The following is a 16,818-nucleotide window of genomic DNA, read 5'->3' as shown; positions in this document are numbered from 1 at the left end:
ACCTAGACCCAATACCTTGCTTTTGCCTTTGTCAGCGTAGGTGATATGCTTCAGATGTGATGGAGATAAAGCAGAGTCCATCAATAAGCTCCTGTCACCAGTCATGTGATTTGTACATCCACTATCGAGGACCCACTCAGTGGCTTTGGGTTGATCATCCTACAGATGAATTAGTGCAACTTACGAACTCATATACTTCAGCAGTGAACAATATGGTATCAATTTCATCAAATCAATTTCATCAAGCAATAGAACAGATAAAGCAGTATGAGGACGTGAGAAATGAAAATTCATTCCTTCATGATTAGCTTGCGTCCTTTCAAGCAAATTCAGGTCTCCAGCAAATTCTTCAAACGATTAAGTTCGTCTGGAGACCTGACCGTGCATAAGAGGTTAGTTCTTTTTCTTCACCACCCACATCTGAATGTGTGGCAAAGAGTTCATCATTCTGCGAGCTCCATAAGAGAAAGGTGGCATAGATGCCAATCCACTTTGTTTCACATAAGAGGGGTTAGGGTAAGCATAAGAGTAAGCGGAGAAATTCTTTGAGGACTTATGAACATAATGATTTGAAGAATAATGCACATATCCATAATCCTTAGATCTTCCCTGTGAAACAGATGGGTTAGCACGATGATGTTCATATGAGGACTTTGATCCTTTTGAGGAATTTGATCCATGTGAGGAGTTTTGTCCGTATGAAGAATTTGATCTGGGGTTCCTATTCTTCACAGGTGATGTCATGATGACATTCACCTGAAGATTTTCAAGGCACCTTTTGGGAACCTAGATTTTCTTCATAGGAGAACCATTCCTGCAGTTAGTGCCAACATATCTAGCAAATACTTCACCATTCTGATTTTGAACAGTTTATAATTGGAGTCAAATGGCTCATCAGAAGAATATGAAGATTCACATGTAAAGCCAAATAAAGTAGATGGATCCACTGAAGGTCCCTTTGCAGCAACCCATGAGGTTTTGGGATACTTCTCAGGTTTCCAGTAGGTCCCATTAGCATTAAGTTTCCTCTCAAAGGCATTACCCTCTTTCCTTGGGTTCCTATTGAGGATCTGCTTTTTAAGGACGTCACAAAGAGCCTGATGCCCTTTGAGGCTTCTGTACATGCCTGTCATATACAATTCCTTCAGCCCTGCATCATCAGTGATACTAGCAATGTACTCAGATGAGGAATTAGTGATAGCAGAGGCAGTTGAAGAATTTGCAGCAATGGAAGTATTTGAGCATTCAGGTGAAGAGTTAGTAGTTTCATGTTCAATGCACTTCAAACATGGAGGAACAAATTCATCCTGAGTAGCGCTGATCTGTTGAGCAAGTAATGAATCACGCTCCTTCTGAAGATCTTCATAACTCACTCTTAACTGCTCAAGATCTTGCTTTCTTTGAAGAAATTCATAAGAAAGCTTCTCATGATCAGATAGGAGAGTGTTATGATGACCTTGAAGATTGTCAAACTTGGACTGGGGTCCCTGAAGACTTTCAGCCAAAGCTTTGGAACAATCCATTTCCTCACCCAACATATCGTCACTCTCATTTAGCATGTTTTGAAATTTTTCCAGAGCTCTTTGTTGTTTAGTGGCAAGGGAAGCAAGTTTGACATAACTAGGTCCAAATTCATCACCAGATTCATCATCACTGGACTTAGATAAGTAGCATTCAGTTACCTTGGCACCTTTTGCCAGAAGACATGGTGCAGAGGATGATTATTCTGGATTGAAAGTCATAGCCTTGCGCGATTCCATGAATTCTTTGAACCAAGGTTCATGGTAAGATCGATGACCTTCATAGACCTCAGAGAGTCGGTCCCAGATGAGTTTCGCATGGCTGAGATGCATAACATTCCTGAACTGGTTTTGTGACAAGCTGGAGCAGATGATGTCCTTTGCCATGAGGTTGAGTAGTGTGTACTGCGAATATCATCAGCCTCCGCCATCTTGCATAGGTCAGTAAGACCAATTTCGCTGACGGTCCAGAGTTCGCTGTTCATCGCCATGAGGCGCTTCTTCATCATGGCCTTCCACTTGGGATAATCATGACCATCAAAGATGGGGCAAGTCACAGTCTTCATTCCTATGGTCGACATAACTAAAACTCCAGGCGGTTAAACCAAAATCACACAGAACAAGGGGGTACCTCGCTCTAATACCAATTGAAAGTGCGTTATATCGACTAGAGGGGGGTGAATAGGCGATTTTTATGAATTCTTCACCGAGGAATTTTAGGGTGAGGAAATTCCTAAGTGAAGAACTACTTGCAGAGGAATAAGTACTCAGAAGTAAACATAACAGAACATGAGCATGGTCTTCATGATGAAATGAAAACAAGCACAGAGTACATAAAGCGTAAACACAGGATAACACAGGATAAAGACAAACATATTGAAGAAACTGAAATGAGGAAATAGAGAAAGTCTTCAGTCAAAGTCTTCAAACAGATATGAACAAGCACACAACAAAGAAATGAGGAAATGGAAGGGTTGAGGAAATGGAACCAGGTAGCTTGGTGAAGACAATGATTTGGTAGACCAGTTCCAACTTCTGTGACAGTTGTACATCTGGTTAGGGCGGCTAGGTATTTAAACTTGAGGACACACAGTCCCGGACACCCAGTCCTGAACACGCAGCTCAGGACACTCAGTCCTCATCGTATTCCCCTTGAGCTAAGGTCACACAGACCTCGCTCAATCACTCGTGGTAAGTCTTCAGGTGACTTCCAAACCTTCACAGACTCGGTCACTCGGCGATCCACAATTTCCTCTTGGATGCTCTAGACCATGACGCCTAACCGTCTGGAAGATGCACAATCTTCAAAGGTAGCAAGTGTCGGATCCACGCAGGATCAATCTCTTCAGTGATGCTCAATCACTTTGGGTTTGTAGGTGTTTGGGTTTGGGTTTTTCTCACTTGATGATTTTCACTCAAAGTCCTCGGAGGATGGGATGCTCTCAAATGACAAGTGTTAGTTTCTCTCGGAGCAGCCAACCAGCTAGTGGTTGTAGGGGGCGGCTATTTATAGCCTAGGGAGCAGCCCGACATGATAAGACATAAATGCCCTTCAATGATATGACCGTTAGGTGGGTAGATATTTTGGGAAAGCTGGCGCATAGCACAGCAACGGTCGGAATTTTGAGTATCAAATTCCTCAGGACTATCATGTTCCTCACTGTGTAGGCAATCCGCACTGGCGAATTCCTAACTCCCTAGTCAGAACAAATTCCTCAGAGACTAGAAGAACTTCATCTCTGTCACTGAAGAAATTGACTAGACTGTATGAGATTTCCAATGGCTTCACTCGAAGGGATTGGTATGTGTAGGATTTGAGTTGAGCATCACTTGAAAGATTTTCCTTAGTATTTCCTCGACCCCCTTTAACAGTACGGTGTCTCCTATGACTCAATAAAGAGAAAATAAAACAAAGAAAACAAAGGTCTTCATGCTTCATGTTCCTCGAATGAATACCAAGTCTTCAGGATCACACCAATTTCTTCACTTTCAAAGTCTTTAGAAAGTATTCAGAAATCCAAAGTCTTCAGTCGAAGAATTTCATTTTTAGGGGTCGACTTTCTCTGTAAATATCAAACTCCTCATAGACTTATAGACCTGTGTACACTCACAAACGCATCAGTCCCTTAACCTATAAGTCTTCAATACACCAAAATCACTAAGGGGCACTAGATGCACTTACACCTCTCATTGGGAGGGGGTTAATCTCCATCAACATCTTCACCAGCACCATCTCATCTCAAACCCTAGTTCATCTCTTGTATCCAATCTTTGTCTCAAAACCTCAGATTGGTACCTGTGGGTTACTAGTAGTGTTGATTACTCCTTGTAGTTGATGCTAGTTGGTTAAGTCAGTGGAAGATCATATGTTTAGATCCTTTATGCATATTAATACCCCTCTGATTATGAACATGAATATGATTTGTGAGTAGTTACGTTTGTTCCTGAGGACATGGGAGAAGTCTTGCTATAAGTAGTCACGTGAAATTGGTATTCGTTCGATATTTTGATGAGATGTATGTTATCTCTCCTCTAGTGGTGTCATGTGAACGTCGACTACATGAAACTTCACCATTGTTTGGGCCTAGAGGAAGGCATTTGGAAGTAATAAGTAGATGATGGTTTGCTAGAGTGACATAAGCTTAAACCCTAGTTTATGAGTTGCGTCGTAAGGGGCTGATTTGGATCTATACATTTCATGCTATGGTTAGGTTTACCTTAATACTTCTTTTGTAGTTGCGGATGCTTGCAAGAGGGGTTAATCATAAGTGGGATGCTTGTCCAAGGAAGGGCAGTACCCAAGCACCGATCCACCCACATATCAAATTATCAAAGTACCGAACGCGAATCATATGAACGTGATGAAAACTAGCTTGACGATAATTCCCATGTGTCCTCGGGAGCCCTTTCCTTTATATATGAGTTAGTTCAGGCTTGTATTTTGCTACAAAAAGGATTGGGCCACCTTGATGCACCTTGTTTACTTTTTTACTTCTTACCCCTTACAAATTACCTTATCACAAAACTATCTGTTACCGATAATTTTAGTGCTTGCAGAGAATACCTTACTGAAAACTGCTTATCATTTCCTTCTACTCCTTGTTGGGTTCGACACTCTTGCTTATCGAAAGGACTACGATAGATACCCTATACTTGTGGGTCATCAAGACTCTTTTTTGGCGCCATTGCCAGGGAGTGAAGCGCCTTTGGTAGGTGGAATTTGGTAAGGAAAACTTTATATAGTGTGCTGAAATTTATTGTCACTTGTTACTATGGAACATAATCCTTTGAGGGGCTTGTTCGGGGTATCTTCACCCCGACCAGTAGAGAAAAGATTTGCTCCTCAACCTACTGAATCTACTGAAAATGTTTACTTTGAAATTCCTTCGGGTATGATAGAGAAACTGCTAGCTAATCCTTTTACAGGAGATGGAACATTGCATCCCGATTTGCACCTAATCTATGTGGATGAAGTTTGTGGATTATTTAAGCTTGCAGGTATGCCCGAGGATGTTATCAAGAAGAAGGTCTTCCCTTTATCTTTGAAGGGAAAGGCATTGACATGGTTTAGAAATGTGATGATATGGGATCATGGAACTACAACCAATTGAAATTGGAATTTCATCAAAAGTTTTATCCTATGCATCTTGTTCATCGTGATCGTAATTATATATATAATTTTTGGCCTCGCAAAGGAGAAAGCATCGCTCAAGCTTGGGGGAGGCTAAAGTCAATGTTATATTCATGCCCCAATCATGAGCTCTCAAGAGAAATTATTATTCAAATTTTTTATGCTCGGCTTTCTCTGCTCCATGCTCGATACTTCTTGTACTGGCTCTTTCATGATGAAGACTATTGAATTCAAATGGGACTTATTGGAAAGAATTAAACGCAACTCTGAAGATTGGGATCTCGACGAAGGTAAGGAGTCAGGTATAATACCTAAGTTTGATTGTGTTAATCTTTTATGGATACCGATGCTTTCCGTGAATTTAGCACTAAATATGGACTTGACTTTGAGATAGTAGCTTCTTTCTATGAATCCTTTGCTACTCATGTTGATCTCCCTAATGAGAAGTGGTTTAAATATAATCCTCCCATTGAAGTAAAAGTAGTTGCACCTATTAAAATTGAAGAAAAGACTATCACTTATAATGTTGATCCTGTAGTTCCTACTGCTTATATTGAGAAACCACCTTTCCCTGTTAGAATAAAGGATCATGTTAAAGCTTCAACTGTGGTTCGTAAGAGTAATACTAGAACACCTACACCCCCTGAGCAAATTAATGTTGAACCTAGTCTTGCTATGGTTAAAGATCTCTTGGCCGATAATATTGATGGGCATGTTATTTACTTCTGTGATGAAGCTGCTAGAATTGCTAGACCCGACAATAAAAATAAACATAGACCCGTTGTAGGCATGCCTGTTATTTCTGTTAAAATAGGAGATCATTGCTATCATGGCTTATGTGATATGGGTGCTAGTGCAAGTGCAATACCTCATTCCTTATATAAAGAAATTATGCATGATATTGCACCTGCTAAGATAGAGGAAATTGATGTTACAATTAAGCTTGCCAATAGAGACACTATTTCACCAGTTGGGATTGTTAGAGATGTGAAGTCTTGTGTGGGAAAATTAAATATCCTGCTGATTTTCTTGTTCTTGGTTCCCCACAAGATAACTTTTGTCCCATTATATTTGGTAGACCCTTCTTGAATACTCTTAATGCTAAGATAGATTGCAAAAAGGATGTTGTTACTATTGGTTTGGGGGATATGTCTCATGAGTTTAATTTTGCTAAATTTCGTAGACAACCCCATGATAAAGAATTGCCTAGTAAAGATGAAATTATTGGTCTTGCTTCTATTGACGTGCCTCCTAATGATCCTTTAGAACAATATTTGCTCGACCATGAAAATGATATGTTTATGAATGAGAGAAGGGAAATAGATGAAGTATTCTTTAAACAAGGACCTATTCTGAAACAGAACTTGCCTGTTGAAATCCTAGGGGATCCTCCTACACCTAAGGGTGATCCCGTGTTTGAGCTTAAACCATTGCCTGATACTCTTAAATATGCTTATCTTGATGAAAAGAAGATATATCCTGTTATTATTAGTGCTAACCTTTCAGAGCATGCAGAAAAGAAATTATTGAAAAGTCTGAAGAAGCACCATGCTGCTATTGGATATACTCTTGATGATCTTAAGGGCATTAGTCGCACTCTATGCGAGCACAAAATAAAATTGGAGAAAGACGCGAAACCAGTTGTTGATCACCAACGATGGTTAAATCCTAAGATGAAAGAAGTGGTAAGAAAAGAAATACTAAAGCTTCTGGAGGCAAGTATAATTTATCCCGTTGCTAATAGTCAGTGGGTAAGTCCTGTCCATTGTGTCCCTAAGAAGGGAGGTATTACTGTTGTTCCTAATGATAAAGATGAATTGATCCCACAAAGAATTGTTACAGGTTATAGAATGGTATTTGATTTCCGCAAATAAAATAAAGCTACTAAAAAGGATCATTACCCTTTACCTTTTATTGATCAAATGCTAGAAATATTATCCAAACATAGACATTTTTGCTTTCTAGATGGTTATTCTGGTTTCTCTCAAATACCTGTGTCAAAAGAGGATCAAGAAAAGACAAATTTTACTTGCCCTTTCGGTACCTTTGCTTATAGACGTATGCCTTTTGGTTTATGCAATGCACCTGGTACCTTTCAAAGATGTATGACTGCTATATTCTCTGACTTCTGTGAAAAGATTATTGAGGTATTCATGGATGATTTTTCTGTATATGGAACTTCTTTTGATGATTGCTTAAGCAACCTTGATCGAGTTTTGCAGAGATGTGAAGAAACTAATCTTGTCTTGAATTGAGAGAAGTGCCACTTTATGGTTAATGAAGGTATTGTCTTGGGGCATAAAATTTCTGAAAGAGGTATTGAAGTTGATAAAGCTAAAGTTGATGCTATTGAAAAGATGCCGTGTCCTAAGGACATTAAAGGTATAAGAAGTTTCCTTGGTCATGCTGGTTTTTATAGGAGGTTGATTAAAGACTTCTCAAAAATTTCTAGGCCTCTGACTAATCTCTTACAAAAAGATGTTCCATTTGTCTTCGATGATGATTGTGTGGAAGCATTTGAAATACTTAAGAAAGCCTTGATTTCTGCACCTATTGTTCAGCCACCTGATTGGAATTTACCCTTTGAAATTATGTGTGATGCTAGTGATTATGCTGTAGGGGCTGTTCTAGGAGAAAGAGTTGATAAGAAATTAAATGTTATCCAATATGCTAGTAAAACTCTAGACAGTGCCTAGAGAAATTATGCTACTACTGAAAAGGGTTTTTAGCAGTTGTATTTGCTTGTGATAAGTTCAGACCTTATATTGTTGACTCTAAAGTATCTGTTCACACTGATCATGCTGCTATTAAATATCTTATGGAAAATAAAGATGATAAACCTAGACTTATCAGATGGGTTCTCTTGCTACAAGAATTTGATTTGCATATTATTGATAGAAAGGGAGCGGAGAACCCCGTTATAGACAACTTATCTAGGTTAGAGAATATTCTTGATGACCCACTACCTATTGATGATAGCTTTCTTGATGAACAATTAGCTGTCATAAATGCTTCATGTACTGCTCCATGGTATGCTGATTATGCTAATTACATTGTTGCTAAATTTATACCACCTAGTTTAACATACCAACAAAAGAAAAAGTTTTTCTATGATTTAAGACATTACTTCTAGGATGACCCACACCTTTATAAAGAAGGAGTAGATGGTATTATTAGACGTTGTGTACCTGAGCATGAACAGGAACAGATCCTATGCAAGTGTCACTCTGAGGCTTATGGAGGACACCATGCTGGAGATAGAACTGCACATACGGTATTGCAATCCGGTTTTTATTGGCCTACTCTTTTTAAAGATGCCCGTAAGTTTGTCTTGTCTTGTGATGAATGTCAAAGAATTGGTAATATTAGTAGACGCCAAGAATTCCTATGAATTATTCACTTGTTATTGAACCATTTGATGGTTGGGGCTTTGATTATATGGGACCGTTTCCTTCCTCTGATGGATATACACATATTTTAGTTGCTGTTGATTACGTTACTAAGTGGGTAGAAGCTATTCCAACTAGTAGTGCTGATCATAACACCTCTATTAAGATGCTTAAAGAAGTTATTTTTCCGAGGTTTGGAGTCCCTAGATACTTAATGATTGATAGTGGTTCAGATTTTATTCATAGTGCATCTCCATATCACCCATAGTCTAGTGGTCAAGTAGAACTGAGTAATAGAGATCTTAAATTAATTTTGCAAAAGACTGTTAATAGATCTAGAAAGAATTGGTCCAAGAAACTTGATGATGCATTATGGGCTTATAGAACTGCGTATAAAAATCCTATGGGTATGTATCCGTATAAAATGGTTTATGGAAAAGCATGTCACTTACATCTCGAACTAGAACATAAGGCATATTGGGCCATTAAAGAGCTCTACTATGATTTCAAACTTGCCGGTGAGAAGAGGCATTTTGACATTAGCTCACTTGATGAATGGAGAACCCAGGCCTATGAGAATGCCAAACTGTTTAAGGAAAAAGTTAAAAGATGGCATGACAAAAGGATACAAAAGCGTGAGTTTAATGTAGGTGATTATGTTTTGCTATACAACTCTCGTTTAAGATTTTTTGCAGGCAAACTCCTCTCAAAATGGGAAGGTCCTTACATTATCGAGGAGGTCTATCATTCCGGTGCCAAAGAAATCAACAACTTCGAAGGCACAAATCCGAGGGTGGTGAACGATCAAAGAATCAAACATTATATCTCAGGTAATCCCATAAATGTTGAAACTAATGTTATTGAAACTGTAACCCCGGAGGAATACATAAGGGACACTTTCCAGAATGTTTCAGCCTCCGAAAAGGAATAGGTATGTGGTACGGTAAGTAAACCAAATCCAGAATAGTTCTAATAGCAAATTTTCTCCGTTTTGGAATATTTAAGAAAATAGGAAAATAAGAAGTAGTACGGGAAGGACACGAGGCGTCCACGAGAGTGGAGGGTACGCCCCTGCCTCGTGGGCACCTCGTGTGCTCTCCGGACTCCATTTTCTTGCACGATACTTCTTTTGGTCGGTAAAAATTCATTATATAATATCCCGAAGGTTTTGACCACCGTACCACGCAAATATCCTTTGTTTTTGTTTCGAGCTGTTTTTGCTGCAGATCTAGAGCAAGATGTCTTCTCAATAGTCAGTCGGGGAGAGTCAGGTGTCTCATCCGATATCGGGGCTAAGAGAAAACAGTGATGCTGACCACTTTGGACCATCAACTGAGGAAGTGATGGAGGCCGAGTTGAAAAGGATAAATGCCATGGAGGAGGATCAAGAAGTTACTTCTCGTTTCCAAGCCGGATTCACGATGGGGGAACTACAGAGCTCAGCTATTCCAAACTCGGTCATCCCTTCCAATGTTAGATTTCTTTCTTATGAAAATATGAAAAAGAGTGTTACTTGTTCTCCCAGAGCTATGCAACATCCTTGGGTGAAAGGAGCTTTAGCCGTCATGGGAAAGCTCCGTAAGGAAATAATGGACCTCAAGCAGCAAGTCAATAAGCTCTAGGAAGAGAATCGTATCCCGAGGGGCATCATTGCCAAGAATATCACATCACCACCCCCGAAGAAAGAGTCATAAACACATGGGTATGGGCACTCCCCTTGGCAACTGCCAAGCTTGGGAGAGTGCCCCGCTATCGTATCACCATCTCACTTTTATCTTTACCATTTTTTAGTTCGATCCTTTTAGTAATATTTTGATCTAGTAGAATAAAGTTTTAGTATGATCTAGTTTTGAGTTTTGCTTTATGATCCTTCTATGTAATCGAGTCCGTGAGCTTTATATAATAAAGATTACTGTTGAGTCAAGGGCTTTGCCATCTTGCTATGATCCGGAGGGAATAAAAATAAAGAGAAGAGTAAGCATAAAAGGAAGTAAAGAGATCATATGGATCTTATGGAGAGTAATGACTTCACATATAAAGAGTATGATGAATAAAAGTTTTTGAGAGTTGACAAACATACTTTTGGTCATCGTTGCAATTAATAGGAAGTAATAAAGAAAGAGAGGTTTTCACATATAAATATACTATCTTGGACATCTTTTATGATTGTGAGCACTCATTAAAATATGACATGCTAAAGAGTTGATGTTGGACAAGGAACACAATGTAATGGGTTATGTTTTCTTACATCCAAAATAAATTATATTGTCATGGATCATCCAACATGTTGAGCTTGCCTTTCCCTGTCATTCTAGCCAAATTCATTGCACTAAGTAGAGATACTACTTGTGCTTCCAAATATCCTTAAACCCAATTTTTCCATGAGAGTCCACCATATCTACCTATGGATTGAGTAAGATCGTTCAAGTAAGTTGTCATTGTTGCAAGCAATAAAAATTGCTCTCTAAATATGTATGATTTATTAGTGTGGAGAAAATAAGCTTTATACGATCTTGTGATGTGGAAGGAATAAAAGCGACGGACTGCATAATAAAGGTCCATATCACAAGTGGCAATATAAAGTGACGTTCTTTTGCATTAAGATTTCGTGCATCCAACCATAAAAGGACATCACAACCTCTGCTTCCCTCTCCGAAGGACCTATCTTTTATTCTTGTCTTATACTTCAGATCCTTTATGCATATTAATACCCCTCTGATTATGAACATGAATATGATTTGTGAGTAGTTACGTTTGTTCCTGAGGACACGGGAGAAGTCTTGCTATAAGTAGTCACGTGAATTCGGTATTCATTCAATATTTTGATGAGATGTATGTTGTCTCTCCTCTAGTGGTGTCATGTGAACGTCGACTACATGACACTTCACCATTGTTTGGGTCTAGAGGAAGGCATTGGGAAGTAATAAGTAGATGATGGGTTGCTAGAGTGACAGAAGCTTAAACCATAGTTTACGAGTTGCTTCGTAAGGGGCTGATTTGGATCCATACGTTTCATGCTATGGTTAGGTTTACCTTAATACTTCTTTTGTAGTTGTGGATGCTTGCAAGAGGGGTTAATCATAAGTGGGATGCTTGTCCAAGGAAGGGCAGTACCCAAGCACCGGTCCACCCACATATCTAATTATCAAAGTACCGAACTCGAATCGTATGAACGTGATGAAAACTAGCTTGACGATAATTCCCATGTGTCCTCGGGAGCGCTTTCCTTTATATAAGAGTTTGTCCAGGCTTGTACTTTGCTACAAAAAGGATTGGGACACCTTGCTGCACCTTGTTTACTTTTGTTACTTCTTACCCGTTACAAATTACCTTATCACAAAACTATCTGTTACCGATAATTTCAGTGCTTGCAGAGAATACCTTACTGAAAACTTCTTATCATTTCCTTCTGCTCCTCATTGGGTTTGATACTCTTACTTATCGAAAGGACTACAATAGATCCCCTATACTTGTGGGTCATCAGGGGGGAGAGGGAAGGAAGGGGGAATCCTATTCGTCTCTTTCCTTTCCCTTCCCCTCTTTCCTTCTCCTCCTAGGCCGGCCCATATGGGGGGGCGCACCAGCCCCTTGTGGCTGGTGCGTTTCCCCTCTTGGCCCAGAAGGCCCATATCTTTTGCCGGGGGTGCTCAGAACCCCTTTCGGTGACCCGATAAGTACCCGGTACCCCCCGAAACACTTCCGGTGTCCGAATACTATCGTCCTATATATCAATCTTTACCTCTCGACCATTTTGAGACTCCTTGTCATGTCTGTGATCTCATCCGGGACTCTGAACAACATTCGGTCACCAAATCACATAACTCATATAATACTATATCGTCAACAGACGTTAAGCGTGCGGACCCTACCGGTTCGAGAACTATGCAGACATGACCGCGGAACCTCTCCGGTCAATAACCAATAGCGGAACCTGGATGCCCATATTGGCTCCGACATATTATATGAAGATCTTTATCGGTCGAACCGTTATGACAACATAGGTAATTCCCTTTGTCCATCGGTATGTTACTTGCCCGAGATTCGATCGTCGGTATATTCATACCTAGTTCAATCTCGTTACCGGCAAGTCTCTTTACTAGTTCCATAATACACCACCAACTAACTCCTTAGTCGTTTGCTTGCAAGCTTATGATGTGTATTACCGAGAGGGCCCAGAGATACCTCTCCGATACTTGGAGTGACAAATCCTAATCTCGATCTATGCCAACTCAACAAACACCTTTGGAGATACCTGTAGAGCATCTTTATAATCACCCAGTTACATTGTGATGTTTGATAGCACTCAAGGCATTCCTCCGGTATCCGGGAGTTGCATAATCTCATAGTCGAAGGAATATGTATTTGACATGAAGAAAGCAATAGCAATAAAACTGAATGATCATCATGCTAAGCTAACGGAAGGGTCTTGTCCATCACATCATTCTCCTAATGATGTGACCCCGTTATCAAATGACAACTCATGTCCATGGTTAGGAAACCTTAACCATCTTTGATTAACGAGTTAGTCTAGTAGAGGCTTACTAGGGACACAGTATTTGTTTATGTATTCACACATGTACTTAAGTTTCTGATCAATACAATTTTAGCATGAATAATAAACCTTTATCATGATTTAGGAAATATAATAATAACCATTTTATTATTGCCTCTAGGGCATATTTCCATTAGTACATGCCATACTCCGTGACTTGTCGGACGCGCCGGAGCGGCTTTAGAGGTGGTCGGAGATGTTGCATGAGGCACCGAACGTGGAGAGGGGGGGGAGTGGCCTTATTCTTCCTCCTCGGTAACGACCGACGCCGTGGCCGTTGGTTTCCTAGCTCTCTTATCGTTGGTGGGAGCGACAGAAGGGTGAACGACCATCATCGAAGAGGCAGCCGCCACGCCGGTGGCCTTTTTCACGGTTGGAGCCGGTGCTTGTGGCCGGTGGAGATTTTTCATACCCAACCTATTTTTCGGCGCAGGCAGCAGTGCAAGGGTGGTTTCCGGCAGCGACAACCCGATAGCAGTGGCCGGCGGGGTGGCAGAAGGATCTTGGCTTCCCATTCCGGTAACCGAGGCGCTTATTGGTGGCGACGACATCGTGTGGGGGTGGCGGCGGCAGGAAGGACACAACCACGAGGGTAGGAGAAGGAGGCGGGCAAGTTTTACTCGGCCGCACGAGCGCCGAGTATATTTAGGTGGGTTGGAGGGGATTTTCGACAAAGGAGTAAAACTTTTACTTTCTTATAGATTTTAGGGGTTAGACTAGATGCAGCGCGGAGGAGTAAAATTGAAATTTCACTCCTTTATGGACTTTTAGGGGATTTGCTAGAGTTGCTCTTACAGTGGAAGGTAACATTAATCGATTACAGAGCTATCTCTGATGTTTCCTAGATACTCTGCAGCGACAGTCCAAAAACAAATGCAATCCGAATCACTGGACGATGAATTGCCTGACCATAACATCTGTGCAGCGACATCCCAATCGTGATTTTGTGTGTGCAGCATACCTGATAAAAATCAAGGTGAGATGGGACAAGCCATGGAGAAATAAGCGGGCCAGTTCAAGGAAGCTGAAGAATGATGCGTCCACTCTGGGGCAACGGAGGCGCCATCTGGCTGGAGTAGATCACGATGCTGTCTGTCTGGAGAAGTTCGCGATGTCGTCTAGACTGAGAGATTGTGGAGTCAAGGGATGAGCTCGTACGTGAGATTTTCCTAACTAGCACGCGGAGGCGCGGTGGCACGCCACCCACGTGGTGGAGCATGTGCGTGCATCTAAGTTGTTTTCTCTATCTCTTCTATACTACTTAAAAAGAACGTAAGGTTTCCATTTCATATTTCTTTCCACCACCCCTTCGTCCAACCTTCCATGTATATGATAATCAATCACCTTAATTTACTTTTATTCTCAACCAATTTCACTTTAATTTACTTACCACACTTCTAATCAAAATATAGGGTAATTCACAGTCAGAATTTGATGAACATTTATTGACACAATCACATTTTTATTAACATGTAAGTCACAAGCTAATGTACTAGATATTTATATCCCATTGCAATGCACATGAAATATTCTAGTTTATTTTAAAATAATAAAAGGGGTGGCAGTGTGTTTGAGGTCGAGCTGGTCACGTAGAAGTCTTTGGACATCGAGGTAGTGTACAAACAGAGAAAGAAACATGATAAATTCATGTACATAAAAAGTCAAAGACTTGCGTTAGAGTTTTACGAACTTAAGAAGAAGAAAATAAAACTAAGAAAAATAAAATGTAGGATCATTGACCAAATAAAAATCTAACATTTTCCCAATTTTAGTTGTGGGCAGATTTTAGCAACTAGAACAAGTCAAGCAATCAACTTACACATGCAATTCTAATAGTGTAGTAGCAGAAAGTAAAACATTGCATATGAAGGTAAAGGAAATGGTTTGGAGAGTGCAAATGCAATGAAGACATGGAGATTTTTGGCATGATTCCGATAGATGGTGCTATCGTACGTCCACATTGATGCATACTTCAACCCATGAAGGGTAACGGTTGCGCGAGTCCACGAAGGGCTCCACCCACGAAAGGTCCACCAAGAAGTAACCTTGTCTATCCCACCATGGTAATCGCCCATGAAGGACCTGCCTCACTCGGGTATATCTTCACGAAGTAGGCGGACTCCTTTTCCTTACAAACTTCTTGGTTCAACTCCACAACTTGACGGAGGCTCCCAAGTGACACCTAACCAGTCTAGGAGATACCACTCTCCAAAAGGTAATAGATGTTGTGTTGATGATGAACTCCTTGCTCTTGTGCTTCAAATGATAGTGTCCTCAACACTCAACTCTCTCTCTCTCACACATATTTGGATATGGTGGAAAGATGATTTGAGTGGAAAGCAACTTGGGGAAGGCTAGAATTCAAGATTCTCGCGGTAGGATTGGTATATCTTGATCTCAACACATGAGCAGGTGGTTCTCTCTCAGAAAATGTATGCTGGAAGTGTAGGCACATTCTGATGACTCTCTCTCTCCCATATGGAGAAGGGGTGGAGGGGTATATATAGCCTCCACACAAAATCCAACCGTCACACACATTTGACCCAACTCGGTCAGACCGAATAGATGAACTCGGCGAGACCGATTTAGTTCAAAATGTGAACGCTAGGAATATCAGTGGGACCGATTGAAACAACTCGGTGGGACAAATGTGCTAGGGCTTAGGGCAAAACTCATCTCGGTGGCGCAGATTGCATCAACTTGATGAGACCGAAGTGAAGCAATAGGGCAACAGAGAATTGGTCAAGCCATCTCGGTGAGACCGATTGCTATTTTGGTGAGACCGAAATAATTGCAACATGCAACAGAGAATTGGCAAGGACATCTCGGTGAGACCGAGATCCGTATCGGTCTGACCGAACTGTTAGGGTGTCTGGCTGTGGCTATGTAATATGAACTCGGTGGCGCCAGATAGAAATAATCGATGGGGCCGAGTTGGAGTTTAGGGCTTTGACAAATTTGGAATGAGAAAGTGGGTGAGAGCAATGTCACTAAGCATTTGAGCAAGCAAGCCATTAAGCAACACCTCATCGCCTTTTAATAGTATTGTCTTTCCTATGGACTCAATGTGATCTTGGATCACTAAAATAGAAATGAAGAGTCTTGAGCTTTTGTCGATATGTGTCCTTAGCATTTTGAGGGGTCCACATCTCTAGTCCAAGCCATGCCATTCATTGAACTTTCTGAAATATTAAACTTGAATGGTTATTAGTTCAATGAACTGTTATAAATTACCAAAACCACCCAGGGATTAGTTGCACTTTCATAAAATTCGTGTAAAGGAGATAGGAGGTATGTAATTGTGCATTTTGAAATACAATGTTGTCTTTTGAAGTTTGGCATGTCGTGTCTCTACTCCATCAGAGAAAACAGTGAATAAGAAGTTCCATGATAATTATTTTCTGCTCCTGTCAGTAGTCCCTCCATCCATCCATCAAAAGGAGCAAACATGTTATGTTTCCAACACTTACATTCAGACTGATTACCTTCCCTTTGCTTGTATAGAGTGAAATAATGGTAATATCTGCCACAAAGCTCTTATATGATACATACCAACGAGGAAAATTAACAACCGAACCATTTTATGAGGACAAAATAGTTATTAGCAAATCCATATTATACACAAGATAAAATTTCTACAGAAGAATATATCAAACAAAACATCATTTAGGCTGTCTAGTCAAATTGAAGTGATTAACAATCCCCCCAAAAAATTAACAATTGAAG

The sequence above is a fragment of the Triticum urartu genome, chromosome 7 (assembly GCF_003073215.2).
Source record: "Triticum urartu cultivar G1812 chromosome 7, Tu2.1, whole genome shotgun sequence".
Classification (NCBI taxonomy): Eukaryota; Viridiplantae; Streptophyta; class Magnoliopsida; order Poales; family Poaceae; genus Triticum; species Triticum urartu.
The sequence above is the reverse complement of the archived record's forward strand: the minus strand, read 5'-3'. Positions refer to the sequence as shown.